Below are 25,734 nucleotides of genomic sequence, written 5' to 3' on the forward strand. Positions count from 1 at the left end.
CATAGGTCATTGCCATCAATTCCAACTTTTTGTCCCAATCAGGGTTCTACCACACTAGAGTCTAAACCTAAGAGTGTTGGAGATGTTCTCTGAATTCTGCAGGAAAGAAAAAAAAAAAAAAAAGAAGTATTATCAGGTCTGGCCCTTTATCCTACAGTTTCATAGTTGGAAATGTCTTCACTGCATTTGATCCCTCATTCCGGTAGCAGTGGCAAATCCACACAGGTCTGAAGCAACTTGATTCTTGCCTCCTTGGAGGAAAGAATTTGGCCAAGGGACATAAGGCAGAGGGAGAGACCCAGACAAGTTTTTGAACAGGAGTGAAAATTTATTAAAAAGTTATAGAGCAGGAACAAAAGGAAGTAAAGTACACTTGGAAGAGGGCCAAGAGGGCGACTGAGAGATCCAAGGGTCTCATCTAGCCCTTGACTTGGGTTCCACACATTGACTGGTTCCGAAGTTTGCATTTCTTCTCCCCTGATTCTTCTCTTTGAGTGGGCTGCCCACATGCGCAGTGGGAGGAGCTGCATGTGCAGTGTGTTTACTGAAGTTGTGTGTATGCTCATTTGAGGCATTTTCCCTTACCAGTCAAGCGTTCCTAAAGGAAGGTCATATGCCAGTTAAACTCTGCTGTTTTGCCTCTTGGCATGCGTGCTTGAGCCCATTTGCCCAACTCCTGAGATCTTATTGGGAAGCTGCTGATCACCAGCTTCAGTTGTTTTCTATCTATTGGGAGCCTGCCTTTCCCTGGAACCAGCTGCAACCAATTATTATTTTAGACAGTTTAGCAACGGCCTGGCCACCACCTGATCGTCGCCTGACATTCCTGGGGCCAAGCGGGGCCTCTCCTGCCCTGCTCATGTCTGCTTAACTACCTAATTTAACAATTCCAAGTTGCAGCAAAAGAATCCCAGCAAAATATTTCATATTGAGACATTAGCAACAGCAGCAATGTGACCGAGTATTGGGGGACCAAAAAATAAGAGCCTCCCTTCTGCCGCATTCTTCCAAGAATAGAGAGAATCTGGAAGACTGTGGACCACATGTCTCTAGTTCCATTTTCCTGAGCTTACACCTTTCAATAAGCCCACTCCACCCTGGGGTGGAGGAAGAAGGCTAGGTAAGTTCCTTCCAAACTTCCCTCTTCTGGAGCATTAATGGTCTCTCTCTCTCTCAGATGTAACTTACGTGAGCATTTATTGACAGAAATTATGTGTATGTTTTGTTAAATGAAGATTGTTTCAAATTGTTGGGTAGTGCTTAACTCTTAGAAGGATTAGGAGTGTTTTTAATCTTCTCTTTCCTTACCTGTACTTTCTAACATTTATAATTCAAATAATAAAAAATGGCTTTTATAACAAGAAAAAAGCAATTTTTAATTTTACAAATTGTAAAAGTAACAATGAAAAATATATTGACATAGCTGAGTCATCTCAAGGTTTTATGGAATAATAATTTTATGGCAACACTATGGTTTGCCAAAAGACGCAGCTGAGACTGTCTGGCACGTTTTCCCAGCCCAAGGCTCCCCACTCCTGATGCCATCCATTCTTCTTTCCTGCCATCAGCACCCACAAATATGACACGTGGGATCCTCAACAGATACCCAATTTTCCCTTAGCAGGAACAGCCAGCAAAACAGAAATACTGTCTCCATCCTCTTTTCTCCTATGTTTGTCCTCTTCTGTCCAGACTATCTGGAAACCAGACAACACTCGCCAACCCCATCAAAACCATGCCCAGGCTGCTGACCACAGAGACCACTTCCTCATCGCAGAGATGCCTGAAGTCCAGTAACCTTTTCTTTGGTCAAATGACAAGGTTCCTTAGAAGTAAACTTTCCTCACAACATGCTGATCTTCCCTCCAATTATCAGTCTAAATATTACCTTCCTCATGTAATTTATAAGTGCTGCGTAGGAGAACGGGGCACTGAAAAGGGCTTGATCTAACCACACCTCAACCGTCTCCTCCCTGTGTTTACTCTGCCAGTTCAACTGCAAAGAAATAAGCTAACAAACGGAATCTCTTTCAAGGCTGTTGTGTCCTTTGTAAGTCAGTCAGTCACGAATGGAATGCATTTCAAATTTAATTTACTGATGGCATGTATTAGAATGAGGTCAGAATGTGATTTTTCAAAATGTTAAATCATTTTGTCCATTTTCCACACTAAAGCATCTTTTCAACCATTATATTCACTTCAAACTATGTTCTGTAGCTATTCTCTTTAAATACCAAGAGTAATTATTATAACTTTTAAAAAGGTAGAATATGGACCTTTAATTTTTTCTTATAATAGGCCATTTCTAAAAGAAAAAAAAAAAGTGACTTGTGTGTCACACAGATAGAAAGTGTACCTTTTAGGACTGAAATGGAGCTGTGAAAAGAAAAAGAAAAACCAGCCTATGTACCACCACTAATCCTTCTTCTTTTTCATTCTTGGTTGGGGAAGGGGGTGAAAGAGGAGCAGCTAGGCATCAGTTCAAGTTTAGCCCCTGGCTCAGAAACAGGGCAACAGGACGGGGAGACCTGAAGCTACCAAAAGAAGATCCAGGGTGATCTGAACACAACTTCCTCAGATGCCCACCCCAAACACAGTGCTAAATTTCATGTTCTCCTAGCCTACTATGCTTATTTCTGCCTGCAGCTTTGCCTTCAGACGAGTAAGACAACTGCATCATCTTCACATACAGTTGTGAACTGTAGGCTCATCTTTATCTTAATCACTTGACAAATAAAATAAAAGCAGTAAAAGAATATACTCTTCCTGTTAATCTTGCCAAGGAGCACAATAGTTGATTATCTCACTTTCAGTGTGGGCACTCTGGGTATAGATAGTATTTAATGAATGGTAGCCACCATCATATGGAAAGTATGATGGTCCTCAAGAACAGGCTTATGGTCAGAGATGGAATGCATGGACAGCTAACCCACATGCCTATGGAGGTGCAGTAGGTGGCTTAAAGAGTGAGGCAAACTAAGGCTGGAACACAGGGAGGGATGGGGGAAGGGAGAGACCACACATCCCCACGGGAAGTCAACAGGTGATGGTGATCACACGCAATTGGTTCAGTGCTGGCAAATCTCCTGATTTCGGCAAAAGTGAGAGGTCTGTCATCTTTCTTACATGGTTAAAGACAAGAATCAGATTCACAGGGACACTCTCAGGGTAGTTGAGTGTCTTCAGAACAGGGATGACACTTACCAAAGGAAGGGGCCACAGCCAGAAACCAGAGCTGAGTGCCCAGTAGTGCTGGAAGAGGCAACTCCAAAAACCAGGACAATATCCAAAACATTTCGATTCCTATCCTTAAAGAGGAACATGTTATCGGGAGGAGATGAGTTTCAGGATGTATTTCAGGACAAGAGTATTTTGATATTCCTCGGATTTGATACTGCAAAAACAACTCCCTATACAGCTGTCCTATGGCCCAACTTGAGATATAGTTTAACTCCTCTCCTCTTAGGGAAGACATCAGCTATAACTGCTTCAAAAAAGAATACCCAGAACAACTGGAGAAACAGAAGGATCTCCATACAAACAAAATAATAAATTTTATGCATGTCTCTTTGATCCTGGAAAGGCCCAATTAAAAAAGACCTCAAATATCTATATTGTATAAATTCAATAATTTGCATTATTGACACTAAACTAATGTCAAACCTTTGCTCCATTTTCTGCATGTACACCCAGCCATCCTGCCACCAAACCATTAAGGCAGTTGTTGAGAGAGAAGGACCCAATCAGACCTTTTTCTTCCTGTGCAATGATGATGCAATTCTTAATATTCTAAGAGCTGAAGTCATATAAACTGCCTGTTTTTTCAAAAGTGTCATCTGAGCTCCTCCCACGTGCCAGGCCTTAGACACTAAAAAAAATAAAGATGGATAGGGCAAAGTCCACTGCTAGGCAGTCAAACAGATAAAAAACTAACCATTTGTCCATGTGAGAGGAAGCATATGTACGAACAAAATGCTACAGTATATGAGTATGGGAGTCCCTAATTCTTCCTGGGAGGTAGAGAAAGGGACATTTGAGCCAGGCTTTACATGATTGTGAAATATAGGAAGGGTTGTTCCAGAATACAACACCTCGTCTGGAATTTCATATTCATAAAACCCAGTATCTGGTTACCAGGTGATTACCAAGTAAACTTTTTGTTTGGTGTGGTTTCATCTTGGGTTTTCTTTTTGTTTTGCTTTATTTTGACTTTGTTTTTATGAAGAGCACCTGAAGCCGGGCGCGGTGGCTCAAGCCTGTAATCCCAGCACTTTGGGAGGCTGAGACGGGCGGATCACGAGGTCAGGAGATCGAGACCATCCTGGCTAACACGGTGAAACCCCGTCTCTACTAAAAATACAAAAAACTAGCCGGGCGAGGTGGCGGGCGCCTGTACTCCCAGCTACTCTGGAGGCTGAGGCAGGAGAATGGCGTAAACCCGGGAGGCGGAGCTTGCAGTGAGCTGAGATCCGGCCACTGCACTCCAGCCTGGGCGACAGAGCGAGACTCCGTCTACAAAAAAAAAAAAAAAAAAAAAAAAGAAGAGCACCTGAGAAACTCATAAATTCTCTTTTACTAAGTCCTATATTGCCCTTGAGTTTAGGGTCAAATTATAAATGTTTCTCATCTCTTTTCCTAGCTAGTGACTTTCTTTAAATAGGATCCCGTAAAGTGACACAATGACATTTCATAACAAACTCAATGCATAAAACTGCTGAAGTGTTTGAAAAATATAAAAGCTTTATGACAAAACATATCAAATGATACAGAATATGAAAAGTCCTGGAACATTAGTGGGACTGACTAGAAATAAATCTATCATAAATTAACCTCAGTTTTACACAAATAGAAACGGGAATTAAATAGAGGAAGATTTTCAAAACCAATAGTTTTTATGTTATTAGATTGATGTCCCAACACCATGGATGGCTCATTGTCATTTGATGACTGTGTTGGCCTATTTCATTCTTGAGACCTTAATTATGGTACTTCCCAGGAGATGAACTATGGGTGAAAAATCATGAGCTTTTTGTCACACAACAGACCAGCCAAAAAAAAAAATCTGAGACTGAAAAATGAGAAAACACATCACATGTCTTCCCATTTATCATGCCACATGCCTTCAAGATAATTATCATTTGTCATTTTGGCTTATACATGAAAAAATCTGATAAAAGATAGGCAAAATTAAATTAAATGCTTTTAGCAGGCACTTAATGAATTCCCCCACTAATGTTTACATTGCTAGGCTATCTATTTGTAGATCATCTGTCATTAGTTTCCAAAGAGTTTTATTTTCTGATATGATACTTACAGTATGTTATGAATCAGCTAATTATACAATAACCTTTACCAGCAGTAAAAGCAGAATTACATGGATTTCAGGACAGTTATTTCTAATCCCCGTTTTAAATTACATCTGTCTCTCAAGTCAGGAGAAAAGGGAAAGTTGGTAAACAAGCCACCTACAGCTAAAGCCAATTGATGGATTTGTTTTGTTGGACAACAAGTTAATGGGAGCTGCAAAGCAGGAGATCTGTATTTTCATAAACTAAATGCTATGTATAAACACACTATTATCATTCCTAGTTAATGGTACAACTTGGTGCAGACTCACTAGCTTTGCCTGGTGAGATGATATACAGAAATCATCTCCAGTAGGTTCCAAAATAGTTTTGGTGGAAAGGAACAGACAGGTATATGTGAATAAATAATCCACCTGCGTGTCTGTGCTTGTTCAAATGGGTTCAAAGGCTTATTTTTTTTTTTCATTGAGTGAAAGGAGTCTAATAATAGCCTCTGATAAAATAATAATATATTGAATAAAATATCTCCTCACTTCTTTCCTTTTTCTTGGTCTTCTGTCCCTGTTCTCTACCTGACTACCATTGCAATATTCAGCATAGTCCTGATTCCCAGAATGAGATGAATGCAGGTCAATCGATATTGAAAGGTGGGTGAAGTGGAGAGAACGGCTTCCTTTTTCCCATCACTTGTTAGCATATGGGAAAAAAAGATATACTTTGCAATGTTTGGTGGATGGGCCATGTGAATTAGCCCACACATCGGTTTGTGAACGGATTGTTCCCATCAGATGAGTCAGTAGAGACGGGAATGTTAATTTCTTCAGGGGACATTTATCAATGTGGTTCTGAAAGAACAGTGCAGCACTCTTTACCAGCAAGCTCCATGACAGAGACAGCACTCACTGTGATCTTCACCAGGTGATTTTCCACGGCCAACTGGCCTTTCACTCACTATCACTCAACTGCATCATACAGCACAATCCATCTGTGAATGCTAATAATTGAAAGCAGGCTGGCCCAATACAAACATTTACATGTTCTGATCTAGAGTTTCAGGACCCACCCTGGAAGGGATCCTATGGAGCTGAGATCACTTTGGAGCACTATCCTAATGTTCTTTACCTGTGGTTCCTTCATGTTTCCTTCACTCTTTTAGCAAAGAGCATGTAGTGGCAACAAAGCACTCAGATAGACTTCACAAACCTCAGAGTCATGGAAAGGAGAAGGCCTTTTTCTAAATCCCTCCTAGATACTTCTTTCAATCAGGCTTTTTCCTGATTCAGGGAGAAGGAAAAAAAACATTTATTTTCTATATATTAATACCTAGCAACCAGATTGCTAAGCAGATCTACTAAGTGCTGATCCATTCTGAAGTGATGAAGAAAAGCGTTAGAAAGTGGGAGGCAAGGCCAAATCTCTGGGCTCTTAAGATTTTGAGAACAGCCTGTGAAAACACAGCTCTCCCCTCCATCACTGGGTAAGCTACTAGATGACACTCCTCACCAACTACCCACCAACACAGAGGGAGAAAAAGCAAACTTTTTGCAGTGAAGATGAGTATCCATTATGTCAAGAACCTCAAGGGAAACCAGTTCTGCAACTCAGGGGTCCCATCCCCCCGCCTGTAAGGAACCAGCAGCACAGCAGAGGGTGAACGGTGGTTGAGCGAGCTCTATTCTCTGAGCTCCACCTGCTGTCAGATCAGTGGCAGCATTAGATTCTCATAGGAGCACACACCTTATTGTGAATTGCGCATGTGAGGGATCTAGGTTGCACACTGTTTATGAGAATCTAATGCCTGATGATCTGAGATTGAACAGTTATTTCCCAAAACCATCCCTCCCCCTCTCCATGGAAAAAAGTGTCTCCTACAAAGCCAGTCCCTGGTGTCAAAAAGGTTGGGGACCACTGCTCTAACTACCTTTGTATCTCACATTTTTTCCCCTTTCTGAGACAAGTTTTAGCAAGGACTTTTGTTTTTTTTTTTTTTTTTTTTTTTTTTGAGACGGAGTCTCGCTCTGTCACCCAGGCTGGAGTGCAGTAGCGCAATCTCCGCTCACTGCAAGTTCTGCCTCACGGGTTCATGCCATTCTCCTGCCTCGGCCTCCTGAGTAGCTGGGACTACAGGCACCCGCCACCACGCCCGGCTCATTTTTGTATTTTTAGGAGAGACGGGGTTTCACTGTGTTAGCCAGGATGGTCTCGATCTCCTGACCTCGTGATCCGCCCGCCTCCATCTCCCAACGTGCTGGGATTACAGGTATAAGTCACCACGCCCGGCTGCAAGGACTTTTTAATGTTTGCTATCTTCACCTTTATACCTCCCAAGTCAGACCACTTATTGAAATTCTTGTATTCTCATCTTTCCCCCTCACTCCACTACATTCTCCCCAACTCCTACAAAGTCCTTTGGGTCTCTGTTTGGAAGCTGCCCTTTTTTGAGATGCCTTTGCCAATCCCCATTGAAACAGGAAAAGTTCCCTTGTCCCCCTTGCAGGGTGTGCAATGGGGGTGTGGCTCACTTCTTCAGTGCCCTGCTGTTCAAACCTCTAGGGGAGCATACAGACCAGCAGGCTGTGGGGCTCTGACCCCACTGCAGTGTCTAAGGGTGGATGTTTACAGCTTCTAAGGCCCCGTGGGCATGTGTCGCAGGGTGCTCTTTAGTTTTGCTCTTTTAATTTACCATCTATAGGTGGCTTGTGTTAACCAGCTCAATTAGACCCTCCACCTTGTGGCAAAGACAGAGGGCTTTCTGTATCCCAGGTTCTTGCCTTGGTGTACTGGAAGAATTGGATCACACCTGGGCCTGGAGTATGAGTGCAAGACTTTACTGGGTGGAAGTAGCTCTCATCAGATGGGGGAGCCAGTAAGGAGGTGGTTTTCCCCTGGAGTCAGGTCGCTGGGTGACCCAGGCTCTCTACCCACTGCTCTGGCCAAACTCCACCTCCTTCCATCTGCTATCCTGCCGCATCTACCAGTGTGCTGTGCAGCATCTATCAGTGTGCTGTGCCGCATCTATCAGTGTGCTGTGACGCATCTACCAGTGTGCTGTGCAGCATCTACCAGTGTGCTGTGCAGCATCTATCAGTGTGCTGTGCTGCATCTATCAGTGTGCTGTTCCGCAGGCATGCTCTTCCACAGGTGTGCTCTACCACAGGCGTGCTCTTCCCAGCCGCTTGTGTTCTTCCACCAATGTGTTCCTCTCGCCATCTAGCAGCTTTTGTCTCTGCCTTGCTAAGGTCTCGGGTTTTTATAGGCTCAGCATGGGGGCATGGCAGGCCAGGGTGGTCTTGGAAAATGCAACGTTTGGCCGCCACGGCAGAAGTGCCTGTCCTCACCTAGGTCCATGGGGATAGAACCCTAGCCAGGGTCCACACCCTCCTCTACCCAGCACTTCCCTTCCCCTCTTCCGTATCATTTAAAGGGACTACTCTCTTCCCTTCCCAGTATTCCCGTATCACCATCAGCTTCACAAAAGCAGATTTTGACAACACATCAAGAACAGATTCATCTTTTAATGCCAATCACACTTTAACCAAGCTCACAGAGACTAACGTCTAAATCACAAAGTCAATGTATTACAATAAAACTAAAACTGCCTTTGCACCAGAGCATACCTATTGGTGTGTCCTGCCTATATAAGGAGTCAAATCTCACTCAGAAGGTTGTCTAGAGAGTGTGGAACCAGAGGGAGGCAAGAGGAGGTTCTATGTATAATCCACATAATTCATAACTTCTTCACCAAAGTCCTAGTCCAGCAGTGATATGGTTTGACTCTGTCGCCACCAAATCTCATATCGAATTGTAATCCCCATGTGTCAGGAAAGGGGCCTGGTGGGAGGTGATTGGATCATGGGGGTGATTTCCCCCTTGCTGTTCTTATGATAGTGAGTTCTCACAAGATCTGATGATTTAAACATGTGTGGCACATTCTCTCTCTCTTTCTCTCTCTCACTCTCTCTCTCTCTCCTGCTCCACCATGGTAAGACATGCCTGCTTTCCCTTCAACTTCCACCATGATTGTAAGTTTTCTGAGACCTCCTAGCTATGCTTCCTGTATAGCCTGCAGAACTGTGAGTCAATTAAACCTCTTTTATTCATAAATTGCCCAGTCTCAGGTAGTTCTTTATAGGAATGTGAAAACGGACTAATACAAGCAGTGAGACCCAGATACTCCAAGTTGATTGATAACATTCATATCCTTTATTCTGGTTAGTGTTTGTACAGGCACTGCCAACATTTGCCTCTAGATTCTGCCTTTCTATTTTTTTATACATCGACGAACAGCCATTCTAATTAACAGCTTTTCTTTAAAATTTTTGAGAACCAGGCAAGCCAAGCCTTTCTGAACTGACCTTGGGCCCATTCTCCCTCACATACCTCCAATCCCTTCTGTGCTGAATTGTCTGGCTGCTTTTAATGTATCCATTTCCAAATTCTAGGTTCTGCTCCCATCTACCTCCTACAGTTACCAGCCTGGCTCCCGGTTCTCCCTTGCTGACTTAAAGCCTTACACCAGAACCCATTCATGGTTTGGAAGAAATTAAGGAATCCTAACCTGACAGACTCTAGACTCCACATCTAGTGAGCCCTGTTGTTGATCCAGGTAGAACTCTGTGCCTAGTTCTAAAATTTTGTCTTACTTCTCATAACTCAGCCCTCGCCTCAGCAGCCCATTTTGGTATCTGGGGACTTTCCTCATTTCCCATGGCTGAATCCCTGCCTTGGTCACAAGTCCTTTGGGACTAGAGTCTTGCTGGTTCTCTTCTTGACAGATCCCTGCTCCCTGCTGCCACTGCCAGACATCAGCACCTGCTCTTTCCCACATTCACTTAGATGTTATCTCCCTTGCTCCTGCTTTAAACACACCTCAGCCCCTAACTTGCTCTAATGGGCCATGTAATCTGCAGACCCAGACCCTTCTGTCTCCCCATCCCTGCCCATCTTTACAGGTTCTCATACCTGACAGAGACAAAAACACAATTAGATAAATTAACTTTTCGTTTTCTAATACAAAAATTAGCCAGGCATGGTGGCGTGTCTGTAATCCCAGCTACTTGGCAGGCTGAGGCAGGAGAATCACTTGAACCGAGGAGGCAGAGGTTGCAGTGAGCTGAAATGTCTCCACTGCACTTCAACCTAGGTGACAATGAGTGAGACTCCATCTCAAAAAAAAAAAAAAAAAAAAAAAAAAAAAAAACTTTTTGCCGGGTGTGGTGGCTTATGCCTGTAACCCCAGCACTTCGGGAGGCCAAGGCAGGCAGATCACTAAGTCAGGAAATCAAGACCATCCGGGTCAACATGATGAAACCCCATCTCTACTAATATACAAAAATTACCCACGTGTGGTGGCGTGTACCTGTAATCCCAGCTACTCAGGAAGTTGAGGCAGGGGAATCACTTGAACCCAGGAGGCGGAGGTTGCAGTGAGTGGAGATCATGCCACTGCAGTCCAGCCTGGCGACAGAGCAAGACTCTGTCTCGAAAAAAAAAAAAAACTTTATTTTCTTACTGCTCATGTTGCCTTTAGGTAGTCACCTAACCAAGAAGTAAAAATGAAGCTATCACTTAGAAATTCATCTCTTCTCATTTTACATACACTGGAATGACATGAACTCAGTCCACCTTAACAGGCATTCTCAAATTCTACCATGGGAAAAAATACTGGTTGAGGATTCAGAAAATACGGGCTATTTAATAGATTATTTGTCAGTTGATGGAACATGGGTCTTTACTTCTCTATCCCTAAATTGAAATGACAGTGCTTAACCTGGTGGTGTCTAAAGTCTTTTCCAATTCTGCAAATGCCCTGGCCACAGAAGCTATCAATTTTCTAGTTGGGGTGGGGGGCTGTGTATTTATTTGTTTGTATGTTTATAACTCTCTGTATTTTCTCTGGCAAGAGAAAAGGTGTTCTACAACCATTTATTCATGATTAATGATGTGACTTGTGAACTTGAACCAGAGACCGTTCACCAGAAGCTTTTAGTTTGAAAAATTCCTGATTGTGGCCAAAACCAATGCTGTGAAACAAAAGAAATGAGACAGTCCCTCACCTGCAGCCCACTGACCTGCAGCCCCAGGCAGAGCTCAGGCCGAGACCCCGAGAAAAGGGAACAGCTGGGGCCTGCTGGGACAGCACACACGGCCTCTCACCAGCTTATGCTGCAGCCGATCTGAGGCTACCCAGCAGCAGTTTGGCTGCCCCCCAACCAGATTATAAATTCCTCAAGGGCAAAGAACACATCCTTTATATTTTTCCTGTATCCATATGGTGCAGAAAAAATAAAATAAAATAAAAGATTTTTGGGCTGGCAGCCCAGCCAGAAGCTGAAGAATGTTATCCATCCCCCACCCCCACAAGCCTCCTCCCTTAAAATCACAAGAGGAAGACATTCAGGAATAGCTTTTGAGAAATGCCTCCCTCCTTCCGGCCTAAGAAGATACGTAAGTAGTTCATGTTCTCCCACACTGGAAGGAGAGATTCAAGCCCACTGATGCATTAAATGAGACATTCCTGAGTCAGAAGGATCACAGGTCAGCCCAAGCATTCGGTTGTGTTTGCAACCCATTTCAGTAAGGCTGATTAACAGAAGAGCCAGACCCTTGTTCTGGCACCAGCTGTGTGGCCGAAACCTCTGTGACTAGAGACACCCCAGCCGGAATCAACAGGCCCGACCTGGACACGTGCATCACGGCAGCAAGGTTAGCCAGTGTCAACTCAGCCAAAGAATTTCTGGTTGTGCTGACTGAGAGGGTACACTCAGAACTTTGGGAATGAAAGGATTCACTGAGGGATGAAAACATGGTATAGCATACCTAAGTATCCTCAGGTTTTAATTTTGTCCCTTCTATGTACATTTCAATGAGTAACACACAGCTGGGTGAATTACTAGCTGCTCACTAAGCAATTGTTAAATTATTCTAGCTTCCTTTAATGAGAACAGAAACAAAGTTGCCACATACACACTAGTTCTACTTTATGATTTATTGTTGCCCATTGCCATCGTCATCATCATTGTTATCACTACTAAAGTAATACACACTTAGCGTAAAAAGAAAAAATGCCAACGGTGTACAAGGAGATCAAGCTAAAAGTTCCATTGTCATATTCTCTTCTAATCTTTCCCCCATCTCAACTTGACCATCTCTAAACTATTTCCTAGAACTACTAGAAGATTTACAAAAACTTCTAAAAATGTGCCATATATCACATACCTGTAAATATGCATAGAAAAATATTATAGACATAAACGCGTATAAACACAAACATATTCACGCACATACCTATGTATATACACAGTTTTTTCCCACAAATTGATCAGAGTACACTGCCTGGAACATAATGTTTTCACTTAGCATATATCTGACATTCAAATGAAAGCAAATAAATCTATGTATTCTTTTCAATGACTTCATAGTATTCTATTATACAGCTAAGCCATAATCTATTCTGTGGGGGTTTTTTTGTTCTGTTTTTTGTTTTTTGGGTTTTTTTGCACCATCGTTTCTCTGGAGTCCATGTTTCTAATAGTTTACTACTTCCGAATTTATTTAAGTTCAGTTTCCAATGCATGGAGCTGAGTGCTCTAGTTGTTTCTGCCACCACTGTTGCTATTTACGGGTTATATTTTTGTATATTCCATCTGCCTTTGTCTCTTTGCCTGTATACGTCATACATTGCTTTATACTGCTGAAAGAGCCCCTCTGTGCTGTCCTCCAAGGGAAACTCACACCTCCTCTGATTGTCTCTTGCGCTTTATACACTGTATCTACCCGTGCTGAGCTCTGGTTCCAGGCAAGCACATTGTCTCCCAGGCCTTGCTGACCCATGGTGCTCCCTTCTTATGGCACTCCCAGTCTGGATTCTTCAGGCTGCATTTCACCTTTGACCATCCATCCTTAAAGGACAGATCTCAAGCCTTGGTCATTCTCTAGGGAACTATGCCCTGGCTGCATAGCTACAAGGTCAGTGACCTCACGGGTTGCAATGTCCTACTTCCATTGAGCACATCTGCTGGGCCCCAAATGGTCTTACCCTGTCATGTTTCTCTCAACATCCCTGCCTCCTAAGTTTCCAAATAAGAAGGAGGAATTTCCAGACAAAGCATCACCAAGGAGATTCTCATGCCACCCACCCTCACCCTTCTTTGTGCAGAAATATAGGTCTCTTGTAAAAATGTTATTCTTGTTCCACATTGTGGGGGCAAGGAACAATATAAATCATGCTAAGACAGGAAATGTAGCTCCTCGTCAGACTGTTGTTATCCCACCGGAAACGTCTCCTTAGGATCTTGAATTTTGCTAACACCTTCCTACCAAATCATATTTGGATTACACCAGCCTGAAACACATGAATATTCTTTAAACAGCAGATAGCAACATGAATAGACTTTCTTATTTCATAGGCAATTGGGAAGAGCAGTAGAATTGAATGCAGAGTGCCTCTTCTAAACATACATCGCAGCTGTGTAGAATATCATAATGACTTCACCAAAAAAACACCCAAAGTCTCCAAGAAGAAGATGTCAATCATGGAGAGGGAAAATCAATCTGTAAAGCTCCCAACTAACCAAGAAATTCTTTCCCTCTTCTTTAAAGGCCCAAGACATTTTTTCTCCTGAATGGGAGTGCTCCTTGTTTAGGCACAGCTTGATGGCTGCCAGGTTGCAGCTGTTTAAATGGAGCCAGCCAATATCTATCAGGACGTTAGACGATTGCCAGGAAAATTCTACGACAGGCAGCTCATTTTTCATCTAAGAATTCGATTGAAATTCTATCTCCCTCACTCGTGCAGTTTAATTTAATCGATAGAACATTACACTATGTCGCATTTAGTATTAAAAATAAATGATACAGACCAGATATCTGAAAGCCGGGCATTTGCTTTTGCAGGCATTTTTGACTTTCCAGTGGCAAACATCCCAGCTTGCAGTGCCAAAAATGTCAAACACAGAGAAGTGTCACTTCAAATTAAGCAGTTATTGCTTACATTTACTGGGGTTTTACTCCCATACTTTCCTCAGATTTCCAATCCCTTTCAACTCAACCAAAGTTCTCATTAATGACAAGGCCTACAGAGAAATGAGAATGCTTGATGGCGCAGCCTTCCACATTTATGGATTGCTGTTGCGAATCAAACATGACAGATGTCTTGGATAGAAAAGAAATATTTGCAGCTGATTGTATCACCACTGTTCATTCAAGTAAACTGAAGCAGTATCACAGTTCAGAATTTCAAAACACAGAGTCGTTATTTCAAATTATTGGTGGACTTCTGCAGGATGATTTGTTGTCAAAAGTAATAATCCCAAAGCATAAATCTAAACATAGGCTAAATCCATGGCTGTGCAATAGAGACTGCCCCCTTCCCACAGTCCAAGAAACAAATCCCAAAGTCCGGTTTGTTTTCATTTAAAATAGAAGCAGAGAATTTCTGGGCTGGAAGAAGCCTTACTTAGAGATCCTTTTAATCAAATGGTTAAATCCTCACCCCCACCCCCACTTTTTTTTTAATGAGGGAGAAACTTGAGACTACACAGCCTCTGTGCCTTATTCAAGGTCACAGTGTGTGGCAAAGCCAAAACTCTAAACCAGCTTTGACTGGTTCTGATGAAAAGGTCATCTCGCCTTTCATGATCTCCCAAACAACGTCAACATTCCACCTGTTCAGGAACCTTGATCCAACGTTTACTTTCAACTCGTGTGGGTTTCTGAAACCTTCTCTCCCAGACTTACTCTCTCCTTCATGCATTCTTAGTCTTGCCTTGACTTCTCGACGCTTGGCATGTCCTTCCTCTTCTCTAGTTCCTGAGTCCTGACCTGGATTGTTCTGTTCTGACTGGACACTTTTTCCCTGGGCTCTGAAATGACATCACCATAGTCACCACCACTCAGGTTCTGAACTTCCCAGGGATGTCCTCTGTGTTTCCCTTTGCTCCCTAAACCTCACAACCTCAACCCCATCCATACTGTTTCCTCATTGCCAGTAGCTATACCTTCAACAGATTTCAAGCTAACCCTTTCCCCCACACACAACCATTTTCCAACAATGCTAGGCCTTCATGCATGACTTTGGTGACAGACCATTTTATCATGTTGATTTTTATGTGGTTTTTAGACTGTTAGATTGATAATTTTTGAGACGTATAACACCTATTCATGGCAAGCATTCAGATAAATGGAAATTGTCATATGTCATTGTAGAGAATATAAATTATTATAACTTCATAATATAATCCAAATACCTTAAACATACATGTGCCCTTTTGCCTGCTCTTCCACCATGAGGAATTTATCCTGAGGAAGTCATCAGGGATGCACACAAGGATGTTCATTGTGGCAGTTTTTGTAGATGCAAAATATTGGAAACCACATAAATGTCCAACAATAGAAGAATGATCACATAAATTATGGTACATTTTAGAATCATTAAAAGCACTGTCATAGAAGAATATGTGATATGGAAATACATTCACAGTATAATGACATTTTTCAAAGCAGCTTATAAGAGAACGTGTGTCATATAATACCATTTTTCTCTCTCCTGTTTTTAAATCTATAGTCACATACTGGAAACATGCTTAGTAGGATATATATCACGATGTTTGCGGTGGTCATCCTAATGGTGACATAGCAGCAGATTTTATTTTATTCAGCTCCATTTTCTAAAATTTATATGATAATTATATTGCTTCATAAATAAAATTATAAACTGTATTAAAGGATTACCCTGAAACGATATTATTAAAGCTGTAATCTATTTATTTATTTAAACCAACAATGTCTTAAGCACACTAGACACTACCAAACATTTATAATTTATACAAAGATAAATAAGAAAAAAGTCTCTGATCTCGAGAAGCTCATAATCCAATAGGAGAGACACAAATAAAAAATAGACTGTGGCCCTTCAGAGTAGTAAGTGCTTCAGGAGCATAGAGGAGGGCACGATTAACTCTGAAGGGCAAGGTGAATGATAGGAAAAACTCAACAGCCTGGTGAGCAGAGGCATACAGGATCACCAAGTGACAGCACCCGGGCAAAGCACGCCCCTCTAACCTCAGAGCTTTTGACATATTTCCGTCAGCATGTTAAAGATGACCATTTTATAAATATAAAGGAGAAAAATATTGGTTTTTGTGAGGATTAGAAATTTTCCTAGCATCATATTCATAGATGACAACCCTCAGCCCCTTGGGTGTCTGAAAGAAGTACAGGGACACTCCAGTTCCAGTTCCCAAGACTGAATGGACATGTTCAGCCTCCCAGCTAACCTCATCTGCTTGGGACTATTTGGAGAAGACCTCAGAGCATTTCACACATCACCACCGGATTCCTTGTCCCTTTCACCTCTGCCTTGGAAGGATTGTAATGCACTGTGGTGATCACCTTGAATCTTCCAACAGCTGCAATTATCTATCTGTTCTCCTGTCTTTATTTTTGAGGGGGAGGCAATGAAGGGGATTGGCAAAAATCTTTATTAGAACTCTTTAAGTTTATTTGGCAACTATTATTTGGCTGAACTAGAAAGTAACCAGTAACATAATGCTATTTTAAGTTCAGAGTATTTCTCCTCTGGAAATTACCTTCCTCAAACCACTTAATGTAACAGTTCTAGCCTCTTAGGACCATTTAAGCTTTTTGCTCTAAAATTTAAAAAAAATCTTTCAATTATTATCATTCATTGCCATCATTTGTAATATCCATTTGAACAAACATCTATGCATCGTGTCACATGAGAAGAAAAGGCAGAGAACTGGAAATACTGTTTTCTTCTCAACTTCATAGAAAGAAACAAACTCAAGCTGGGACTTTTCTTCCTACACTAACACTCCTCAGAAGCACCACCCTCCCTTCAGATGGTTCCAGATGCCGTCATGTTATTTTGGAACAACCCTGAGAATAATCTCTGCACATGCCACTAGAATCCCCATAGCGTTGTCATGTTGAAGTGTCAATCATCTCTGCGCATGCCACTAGAATCCCCAGAGCTTTGTCATGCTGAAGTGTCAAGGCACCTCAGGTACATTTTGGGCATGGCCAAGTTACTACACCCAACCCAGGAGGCCCTCACTGAGCATGACAAAAACATCACCGCAGTCTGCACACACCGGAATCGAAGAGCAGCAGATATTCAGTAGATACTAAGGAACTTGGAAGATTCCCACAAAATACAACAAAGCTTGATGCTATGTCATTTTCATACTGACTAGGTCCAATTGGCTGAACTAGAAAGTAGTAACCAATACCACAACTCTATTTTAAGTTCAGAATATTCCTCCTCTGGAAATTACCTTCCCCAAACACTTTATGTAAAAGTTCTAGTCTCTTAGGACCATTTAAGCCTTTTGCTCTAAAATTTTAAAATAATCTTTCAATTATTATCATTCATTGCCATCATTTGTAAATATCAACACACGTCTAGGAGTAACTTCCTACGTTCCTTAGAGTAAAACAGTATTTTCTCAGAGTTGTTTATAACAGAAAGAAAACTTAGAATTAGGTAATTTTGATTATTTATCAGTCCCCTGTGTTGCAAATACTAACAGACATTGGAGCTCACAATGTAGCCTTTGAGGATACATGAAAAATACATGACACAATTGGCAGTCCTAGAATCCTGTGTCCCCACAGGACACCATCAGCATTCCGAGGCATCAAATCTTCATGCCTTTTGATAATAGGAAAATATGAGGAGTGGTTTTGTTAAATCTTAAAATATGTATATAATAAAAAGAGAGCTTGCTAATAATTAACTTTAGCCTCTATCTAGACTTCTCTAGAGGAACTTTTAACTCCTTCAGAACTGCCTCACAAAACGGATATGTGGTGATTTTATAGAGCACAAGGGACATATTTAGCATGATATATTTCAAAAGAGAAATAATGGTACCACCCGGTTAAGTATTCTTTCCAGCATATCAGAAATTTTGCTACAAAATGTATCTATTAACATGTTTTGCAAGATTAGAAAATTTTCATTTACTTTTACCTTTTGTGCTTTCTGTACTTTAATTATCAGTGGATTTATACGAACTGCTGGCATGGTCAAGCATTGACAGAATCCTAGAAGCTCAATTTATGAGCTGGCATCCTAAGTGTCAATGCGAAATGAGTATTTTCTGTGCCACTGATTGCTGAATTTGCACAGTTCCCACATTTCGCAACTGCATGTTAAAGGGGCCTTGAAGAAACCCCACAATATTCCGTTTAAATACTGAGAAGACTTTAACATTTGATGTCACTTTGTTCCTTTCCACCCTTTGGCTTGCAGAATATTAAAAACATATAATTATCTTAGAGTTCATGACAACTTTGCCTCCAAACAAACCGTTCAGTTTGAACTTACAAATTTTTCAAAATAAATTTTACTGGTAATGAAAATAATTGCCTTCATGTTGTAGAGAATTAACCCCATAACACAAATTGGTGTTCTAAAATAACAAATAAAACACAAATATAAACCAGCATGTATCTTCAGGTTATTGGAGCCTATAAAAGAGGTAGCTAAAAATTCCTCTAAAAAATAATGTATTGGATTTTTAGATCCTCCAGCCCACTATTAAATTAACACACATTAGTTCAGCTGGGTTTGATACCAGTATAACTAGCAATTGATTCATACCTACTCACTCACTCAATCTCCCAATAAAAAATGTGACAGCTACTGTAACAGGTACATATTAATAAAGGAGCACTTAAAAAATAAACACAACGCTTTGTGATACATAAAGTTTATCACCTCAATAATTTAAAAGGCTATTATAAGGTACCCCTTTGCCTACAATGACAAGACATGATACTATGCTTTAGGGTCTTAGAATACTGAAAGAAGCCATGACAAGAGCAACAAAGTCACTTTTATTCAGCAACGTGCTAAGCAGATACGATATTAAGCTGTATCACTTTGAGGAAACCCTTTGACTTTTATATATCTGATTGCTGCCTCTCTTAGTCCATTTTCTATGGCTGTAACAGAATACCACTGGGTAATTTATGGAGAAAAGAAGTTTACTCAGTTCATGGTTCTGGAGACTGGGAAGTCTAAGAGCATGGTGCTGACATCTGGTGGGGGTCATCACAAGGCAGAGGGCAAGAGAAGCTCATTCAGGAGAGCTCACATTTATAATGAAACCACCCCCATAACTAACCCACTCCTGACGTCATCATCCACAAGGGGAAAGCCCCCATTACCTAATCACTTCCTAAAGCTCCCACTTCTTAATACTGTTACTATGGTAACTAAATTTTGGAGGGGTAATTAAAAGCATTATTCTACCCCTCGTCCCCCCAAACTCATTTCCGTCTCACATACACAATATATTCATTCCATCTTAATAGGCCCAAAAGTCTTAACTTGTTCCAGCATCAACTAACTCAAAAGTCCTAAGTCCAAGGTCTCATCTAAATTAGATGTGGGTGAGACTAAAGGCATGCATATTCCTCTCCAGCTGTGACCTGTGAAATCAAAATAAGTTATCTACTTCTAGAACACAGTGGTGGAACAGGCATAGGATACATATACCCATTCCAAAAGGGAGAAGTCAGCAGTCACGGAATGGTAACTGGTCTCAACTATGTCCAAAACCCAGTAAGTCTTAAACCTGAAATCTGCAGAATAGTCTCCTTCGACCCCATGCCCCACTTCTTCCATACACGGTGTGGGGATTGGCCCCCTAAGGCCTTGGGCCCCCATCCCTGTGGCTTTGCTGGGCTCTCCTAGGCTGGTGTTGCACACTGGTAGTTTTATAATTCTAGCCACTCCCATGGCTCCACTAGGCATTACCCTAGTGGGGGCTGTGTGGCAGCTTTGCCCTTGTGGCAGGTTTCTGCCTGGTCCTCCAGGCTGTGACATCCTTTGAAACCTAGGAAAAGGTAGTCATTCCCCAACAGCTCTTGCATTCTGCATGCCTACAAAATTAGCACCATATGGAGACTCCCAAGGTTTACATTCTTTTACCTCCTGGGGCAGTGGGTCAAGCCACACATAAACCCACCTGAGGGGTGCTGTGTCAGAAATTTAGGGAGCAGAAACCTGAGGTGGCTCTAAGCAGTAAGCTCATGGAAGGCACCCTGGGCCCTTTCCCTGAAATTCTTCTGCCCTTCTAGATCTCTGGGCCTGCAATGGGAGGGACAGCCTCAAATATCTCTAAAATGCCTTCAAGGTCATTTTTCCCATTTTCTTAATGAATAGCACTTGGCTTCCTTCTATCAATGTTACTTTCTTTAGCAAATGATCATTTGGCCACACTCTCAGTATTCTCTCCCAAACATGCTTTTTAACCCTTTACATAGCCAGACTTCAGATTTCCCACATCTTTCTTCTGTGATTCCCTTTTAAATATAAATTCTATCTGGTCTTTTCTTTGCTCTTGTATCTCACTGTATGTGGTTAATAGTAACCATGCAGCAGCCTGAATATTTTTCTGCTTAGATATTTCTTCTGGCAGATATCCTAAGTCATCGCTCTTATGTATTTCATAAAGTCCTAGGACATGAACAGAATTTATCCAAGGTCTTTGCTACTCCATGACAAGGATGGCCTTTACTCCAGTTTCCAATACTTTATTTCTCATTTGTATCTGAGACTTCAGCAGAACGGCCTTTATTACTCATATTTCTACCAGTATTCTGGTCACAATCACTTAGGTAGGTGGTCCCTGAGAAAATTCAGACTTTCCCTAGTTCTGGGGTCTTCTTCTGAGCCTTCACCAGAATCACCCTTAATGTTCTGTTTATGATAGTCTAGGCTTTAGCTTGCTTGCTCTTCCAAATCCTTTGAGCCTCTAAACATTATCTAGTTCCAAAACTGTTTCCATATTTTCAGTTATTTGTTATAGCAACAACTTTACTTATGTACCAATTTTATGTCTTAGTTCATTTTCTGTTGCTATAACAGAATATCAGAGACCAGTTAATTAACAAAGAAAAGAAGTTCATTCAGCACAAAATTCTGGAGGCTGGGAAGTCCGAGAGCATGGTTCTGGCATCTGACAAGGGCCATCCCATGATGGATACATGGAAGGCAAGAGAAATGCATGTGACTGAGTGCTGGTTCTTGTAACAAAGCCACACTCCCATAATAACTGAGTCACTCCACATGACTGCATTAATCTACTCATGAAGGTGAAGCTCCCATGACCTAATCACTTCCTAAAGACCTCACCCTGACGCTATCACACTGGCAATTAAGTTTCAACACAAGTTTTGGAGGGGACATTTAAGCCATAGCACTGTCCCTCCTTTATGTCAGACCCCAGTAAAATTAATCTTTTATGATGTCTCTCTTCCCCTAACAAACCTCTTTTTACTTATCAGTGCTGTGCCAACTCCACATTTAACAAGACCACCGAAGATAGAGTAAGAAGGCCTTAAATTATATATTGCAGCTCTCCCTATCTAGCTATGTGACCTTAAGTAAAGTGGTTACCCTCTCTAAATCTTAATTTTTTCCTTGGTAAAAGGGGTTTTCACCTGCCTCACTTCACTAAAAGGCTGTTGTAAAGATAAAATAGGGAACGTTTTGTCTGATTGTTTTATAAGTGAACATTATACTGTGTAAACTGCTCAAGCAAGTTAAAATTAAGTTCCACTGATGTGACTTACAACCCAAAGTGAGAATGGCTTAAATAAGTTAGAATTTTACTTCTTTCTCACGTGAAAGAAATTGAGAGAGAAGGTCTTCAGGGCCAGTGTAATGGCTACAGGATGCAGGGACCCAAACTCTTTCTCTGTTGATGCTTTTTTTTCCTCTCTTGATGCTCGACCATTCTTAGCACCTGATTTCCTCGTCAGGATTGAGGTTGGCCACGTAAGCTCTGTCATCATGTCTGTGTTCCAGACAGCAAGAAAGAGAAAGAGAGGGGACATTCTCCCTCTCTTTAAAGACACTTGCAGGAATTATGCATGACACTGCAGATGACATTTATTGGTCGAAGCCTAAATAGCTATATCAAACTGCAAGGGAAGTTGAGCAAACATTTGCCCCGCTGAAAACCAGGACTTCAACAAAATAAGAATCATGGAGGTAATGGCTGCTGGGGATTACTATGGTTTGAATGTTCGTATCCCCTCCAAAATTCATGCTGAAACTTAATCACCAATGTGACGGTATTAAGAGGGGAGGCCTTTAGGAGGTAATTGAGTCGTGAGGGCAAAGCTGTCATGGATAGAATTGAAGCCCTTGTAAAAGGGTATGAGGGAGTGACTTTGCTCCTGTCTGTCTCTCTGCATGTGAAAACACAGCATTCACCCTCAACAAGGTACCCCTCTGGAAGCAGACAGCAGCCCTCACGAGACACTGAACCTGCCAACACCTTGACCTGGACTTTCCTGTCTCCAGAACTACGAGAAATAAATTTCTGTTACTTGTAAATTATCGAGTCTTCGGTATTTTGTTACAGCAGCACAGACCAAGACAGGGATCAACTAGCAATCCGTAACACAGATCATTTTTCTGACATCTGTGAGAAGATTCCATATTCTATTTCAAGCTCATTTGAACCTTGTTGAAACATTCCTGTTCTGGGTCACATTTCTTTTCTATTATATTCCTTAGTTTCTCTAGTTTTTAGGCAACACTGATCACACAATAAATTAACTATATTAAAGTATTTAAAAGTAGATAATGGTTTATCGTGGCCAAAATCTCTAAAATAATCTCCCTTTAAAAAATTATTCTATCATAATCAATACAACTCATTGCCACAAAAGTTCCAACTTTATCCCTATAAAGTTATAAGTTTAATTATACAACTTCATTACTTAAAACCTGCAGTAATACCTTAAGCTTAGGGAAACCATATATTCCAGTTGACCCAAGGCCGTCTTGGTTTATGCTTCTTGTCCTGGGGTCCCCTCTCATTTAGCACTTGTCCTGGTTTTTATTTCTTAATAAAGTAATAACACCTATAATGTATTAAAATAAGCCAAGGTATATTTCATGAACCTCTACTTTATATTTATTTCCAGCTTCTGCCATAGTCTCTTCTGGTATTGTGTGAGAAGCATGTACAATAAATAGGCTTCTTATTTTGACATTTGATTAGAGCTGAAAGATAATAGTGATAAACCAACTCTCTTTCCTCTACCTTTTCAAGATCCAACTTAGTTTACATTTCCCTTTCAAGGACAACATATAGGGTTATTCATTCATCATTCGTTCCTAAATTGAAGTGTATTTGGATGTAATTGGGTAGGATTAGTAAACTCCTTCTAGTTCACTGGCAATGCCTTCCAGATGCAGCAAGTCACCAGGGTGACAGGAGGTTAATCAAGTGGAAACATAAGTAAAATATGTGCAGCAATAGAGATTGATCAATCACGTCAAAGAGTCTATACAGAATAGTCTGAATAGTCCTAGTCTACAAGTTTATCATCTTTACAAGCCAGTAACAGTGTGTTTAAAAAAAGGTTCAACTATTGTGTAGTGGAAATCTATAAATATGTATATATAATAAAATAAATGTTTTAGATATAAAATATCATATATAAATACAGATTTTATTATAAATACATGTAGATTTATATTACACATAATTATTAAGATAAAATAAATATATTTTATGGTCAATGAATTTTTATTTTACAATAAACCATTCAGCAACAATAAGCTTAAAAGAAGAAAGAAATTTCAAGTTTTGTAAAAAATTAGGATGGATTTTCCTTATTTTTTCCCTTAAGAGAAGTGTCACTCTGTCACCTAGACTGGAGTGCAGTGGTGTGATCACAGCTCACTACAGACTCGAACACCTGGGCTCAAGTGATCCTCCCACCTCAGCCTCCCAAGTAGCTTGGATGACAGGAACATGCCACCACAACCAGTTAATGTTTGTTTGTTTGTTTGCTTGATTGCTTGCTTGCTTGTTTTTAGAGATGAGGGTCTCCCTGTGTTGCCCAGGCTGATCTCAAACTCTCGGGCTCAAGCGATCCTCCTGCTTCAGCCTCCCAAAGTGCTGGAATTACAGGTGTGAGTCATCAAACCTGGTCTGACTTGCCACACCTCAAAAACGTTGACAATGAAAGAGTAACTCATACTAAATATTTGTTGAGAATTACCATCTACCACATGAGCTACTGATACTATTGGCCCAGTGAAAACCAGAAGACACAAATATGAAGAAACATCAGAAACTCCTCTAACAGTCGGTAGAAGACTTTGCCCAAAGATGGTGATTTAACATGTGCAGCTATAGATAATACACAAATCACATTGTGAAGCATGACTTTTTATTTAGATCAAATGTATATTCTGAATTAACTTTACTCATTTTTCATTCCAAGTTTCCTTGTGCGAGTCTGAAAATAAAGTGATCATTGTCAATGTGCTATCTCCATTAGCAGAAGAAAAACTTCTAAAATAGTTAAATGGTGGATGTGAGGGTGATCTATCCACAATATCTGTCACCATATTGATTACCAAGTTTGATGTGGCTGCCAACCTGGCTGGCTATGCGGTTGGGCCCTCCCTCCCTCACTGCCCCACATACATCCTTCCCAAAGCTCTGTGCTTGGTCGAAGAGAACTATCTTCCCTGATAAAATGGTTAAGTGGTACAAGTTTTACAGCAGTTTTCAGCTTCAAACTGAAAATCACTTAATTATAAAAATACTTCTATTCTTTTCAATGATTTATGAAATAAAAATATAGCCCATTCTGCCATAGTTGAAACATCTGACATTTTGTGAATGCCATTGTAAATTCAGTTAAAATGTTCAATATTGAAAGTAACTTTTATTTTTTTGTCGTGATAAAACAATTAGAAATTTTGGTGAAGCCCAGCATCATGGTAAAAACAATGATCCTACAAAACTTAAAAAAAAATAGAAACTATGGAGCAGAACTCTACTGGGAATTGGTTGTGGTGTACATGTAATTCACACGTCGATTAAGACCAGCTGTGATATTCTATCATTCAAAATGAAAACTGTAATTATCAAACTTTACACACATAGGTATACTTAAATCACTTCTATATATAAGTGGTTTAACTACATAAAATTTAGGATGACACATGCTGAAGACGAAACAAAATATTCAATATTGCAATATATACTTTCTTTTCCTTGATGCCTACAATCAATTGACTACTAGAAATGTTTGAGCCTGGGGGCCGGGCACAGTGGCGCACACCTCTAATCTCAGCACATTGGGAGGCTAAGGCAGGTGGATCACCTGAGGTCAGGAGTTCAAGACCAGCCTGGCCAACATGGCGAAACCCTATCTCTACTAAAAATATAAAAATTAGCCTAGCAAGGTGGCACATGCCTGTAATCCCAGCTACTCGGGAGGCTGAGGCAGGAGAATTGCTTTAACTTGGGAAGCGGAGGTTGCAGTGAGCTGAGATGGCCCAATTGCACTCTAGCCTAGGCAACAAGAGCAAAACTCCGTCTCAAAAAGAAAAAACAGTTTGAGCCTTTGAAGAATT

Source organism: Rhinopithecus roxellana, chromosome 1 (assembly GCF_007565055.1).
Source record: "Rhinopithecus roxellana isolate Shanxi Qingling chromosome 1, ASM756505v1, whole genome shotgun sequence".
In the NCBI taxonomy this organism is placed as follows: Eukaryota; Metazoa; Chordata; class Mammalia; order Primates; family Cercopithecidae; genus Rhinopithecus; species Rhinopithecus roxellana.